We start from the raw sequence: 3,672 nt of genomic DNA, 5'->3' as shown, positions 1-3,672 counted from the left end.
TGGATATACATCTACCACACAGTGCACGAGTAGCAATTGGACAGCTCATAGTGTCATCACAAAGATTGGAGATAGGGATATACATCTACCACACAGTGCACGAGTAGCGATTGGACAGCTCAGAGTGTCATCACATAGATTGGAGATAGAGACTGGTAGAGCCACAGGCATACCTAGAGCAGAGAGGCTTTGCAGACTATGCACAGAGGAGATAGAGGATGAGGAGCATTATGTATGCAGATGTAGAGCTTATGAGGGCATACGGAGCCACTATACTGCTTTGTTTTCAGGACAGCCCACACTCAAAGAGATGATGGAGTCGAGAGATCAGCGACAGCTTGGTCACTTACTACTGGAGATACAGAGACACAGAGAGACACTCCTCCAATCACCCACAGCCATTGTGGGCAGCGGGCTGCGAGGAGCTTCCCACACCACATACAGACAGGACGACCACCTACATCTGGGAGAATGCCCCAGAACCGATGGTATGATGACGAGTGCAGAAACCTCTATCGCAGTCTTCGAGTACAGAGGGCTCGTGGGGAGATCACGCAGAGACAGGCAGGTAGGAGGATGCACACCCTTACTCGCCGTAAACGGTGAGCTTATAAGGAGGCTCAGTACCGGGACACATACCACATGCTTATGAGTAGTGATGTGGCCACTGCTTGGAGGAGACTTCGAGAGCCCCGCTCTCCCACACCGATCACTGATACTCGGATCTGGCAGACATGCAGAGCGACTCTATGATGTACCTGCGCAGCCCCCTATACCACAGCCCACAGAGTCATGCCCCACAGCATCCACTTTCTTCATCCCAGCTATGATCGAGAGAGCTATACGCCGGCTTCAGCATGGACGGGCGACTGATCATACAGGATTACAGGGAGAGCATCTCATTTATGCTATTGATACTCTAACACCCTTTCTTGCTCATCTTTTTAACAGAGCTTTATCAGAGGGTTTTCCGGCTGAGTGGACGATGCATACTATTGTTCCGATCCACAAAGCGGGAGACGTACTCGACCCTGGGAACTACAGGACTATCATGATTGGTCATATATTGGCCAAACTCTATGGTGCAATTTTAGAGGCAGAGCTGAGCACGTATGCAGAGAATATGGGTTTGAGAGCAGCAGGACAGGCAGGCTTCCGAGGGCCTTTTCGACCATAGACCACATTTTTACATTGAGATGCCTGATTGATCAGGCCAAGGCACGGAAGCAGAGGCTCCATTGTTGCTTTGTGGACTTCCGCAAGGCATTTGACACTGTACCGAGAGAGCGCCTCTTTCGCCGACGACTGCAGACACTAGGCATACCCTCGGACATGATGTGGGGTATATACAGGCTATATGAGCACGTCTTTGGGAGAGTTCGATGTCCAGGAGGCTTGTCCGACACAGTTGCTGGCACCATTGGTGTGAAGCAAGGATGCCCTCTCTCTCCCACGCTTTTTGGGCTCTATATTGATGAGGTGGTCCACTACATCACACAGGGAGGAGGTTCTGGGGTAGAGCTATCAGGTATGATGGTCCACACTATGCTTTATGCTGATGATATTGTCTTGGTATCCGATACACAGGTTGGGCTCCAGAGACACCTTGTGGCTCTTGATGATTTCTGCGCACAACAGGGTCTCACAGTGAACCTTGGGAAAACCAAGGTTATGATCTTCCACACCTCACTTGCTATCAGGAGCCACACTACTCTCACATTAGCAGGGGGGCTGGTCGAGGTGGTGAGCTCTTATGTTTACCTTGGCATTACATTCACTAGTTCAGCTGGACGCTTCTCCATGACTCAGGCAGTTCGAGACAGAGTGACCCAGGGGTATGCAGCTCTCGCTAGCCTAGAGCGTCTGTCACCAGGCGCATTTTCAGGAACCCCGCACAAAGGGGTGGCTCTTTGATACATTAGTGACACCAGCCTTGATGTATGCAGAAGCGGTTTGGGCACCAGGGCTTGCAGCCTCCATGTGGGTACAGTTGGAGAGACCACAGATCTTGATGCTCTAGAGGATGATACGTAGCAAACCATCCACCCCACATGACATTGTTCGTGCTGAGTTTGCTGCACCACCTATGGCTGTGGAGGCGTTGTTTCAGACGATCTCCTTTATATACAGGATGAGGGAGATGCCCACTGATAGATTATCCCGCCGCGCTTTTGAGGCATCCAGACAGCTAGCCGAGGATGGGCACACCAGATCTTGGTATGCACAGATGCTACAGTGGCTTTCACATCATGCGATAGACATTGAGCGGTTGCCACCCTTGCAGAATGATCAATCCGCTCCACGGGGTCACCTCTCCCTCGAGGAGAGGAACAGGGTGATGAGACTGGATATCTGGCAGCGTTACATACAAGAGACATGGATGACACCAGAGAGCCCACTACCACCGAAGATGCTATATTATAGAGATCACTTTATGAGCATCTCCGGGGATGGATTTATACAGCGACCGCGATACATGGATGTATACATGCCACATAGCTCTCGCGTTGCTATCGGACAGCTACAAGTCTCATCACATCGACTGGAGATAGAGGCTGGGAGAATGACACGGATCCCTAGAGCCGAGCGGATATGCACGCTGTGCCGAGACGAGGTGGAGACTGAGGACCATTTCGTTTATAGATGTCGAGCCCATCAGGGGATCCGGGATAGATATGCACGATTGTTTGCGGAGCACTCCTCACTACGTCAGTTGCTGGAGGCATCAGACCAGCGACAGCTTGGCAGACTATTACTAGAGCTCCACAGTTCTCGAGAGAGACTCCTCCTGACACCCGCTTCCGCTAGGGGTGGGAGACAGTCACAGCTCATAGATTTTTTCCAGAGAGCTATGCCAGTGCCAGCTGATGTACCTCATGGGGTGACCACACAGAGAGCGGAGGAGCTGAGAGCTAGGAGGAGACCCAGACAGACTGGATACAGAGCACCCCGTCTCCATCACCGAGAGATAGCAGCTATTCGGAGATGAGACACCAGATGGAGACACAGGAGAGGCTAGCTCGCCTTCGTTCAGATCCGGGGTACATGTTCACACCACTCACAGCCTCAGCATCGACGATTATGATATTCTATATCCCTCTTATAACACTGGATGGATTTAGATTTAGCTCTGCATTGCATACTTGTACTACCTCTTCAGCATGTACAGATGCATATTGCCTTAGCACTCCATCCATATCCTCATCCCTACCTGTTCACATTGTTTGTATATGGGCTCCATCGATCCTTGATGATTCACAGTTGTATCCAGACACACTTTTCTTTTCTTTCTTCCCATGATCGGAAGAACACAGTTGTATTATATTTTGTCTCATAGGCCAACTTTGGCCTCCCATAGACGTTAATATCTCTCTCTCTCTCTCTCTCTCTCTCTCTCTCTCTCTCTTTTTGAGGAAAAGAGGTGGGCTGGTTCCCATTCATTAATACTGAAAAATATACAAAACGGCCGATGGCCAAACAATGGATACATCTGGAGAAAAAACCTCCAATAAAATACAATGAGAACTGGGAGGAAAATCTCCAGAGACACAGAAGACTAACATAACAGGGCATATACAAAAGGCTGCAGCAAAAGTGGTGAGGGAACAAGGCCTTAAGGCCAAGTTCAAGACCGAGAAGAGTAATCTTCCCAACTGCAATCTCCTGAAACAC

General features: G+C 49.9%; 1 pseudogene; it reads left to right on the top strand.

Annotated features, from left to right (window-relative positions):
• Window positions 1-1,317: 1,317 nt before the first annotated feature.
• LOC147619932 (uncharacterized) lies at window positions 1,318-3,072 on the top strand (annotated as a pseudogene).
• The last annotated feature ends 600 nt before the right edge of the window (window positions 3,073-3,672 follow it).

The sequence above is a fragment of the Cibotium barometz genome, chromosome 32 (genome assembly GCF_041138505.1).
Source record: "Cibotium barometz isolate CiBa-2024 chromosome 32, ASM4113850v1, whole genome shotgun sequence".
In the NCBI taxonomy this organism is placed as follows: domain Eukaryota; kingdom Viridiplantae; phylum Streptophyta; class Polypodiopsida; order Cyatheales; family Cibotiaceae; genus Cibotium; species Cibotium barometz.
This window is presented reverse-complemented; position numbering and strand designations above follow the sequence as displayed.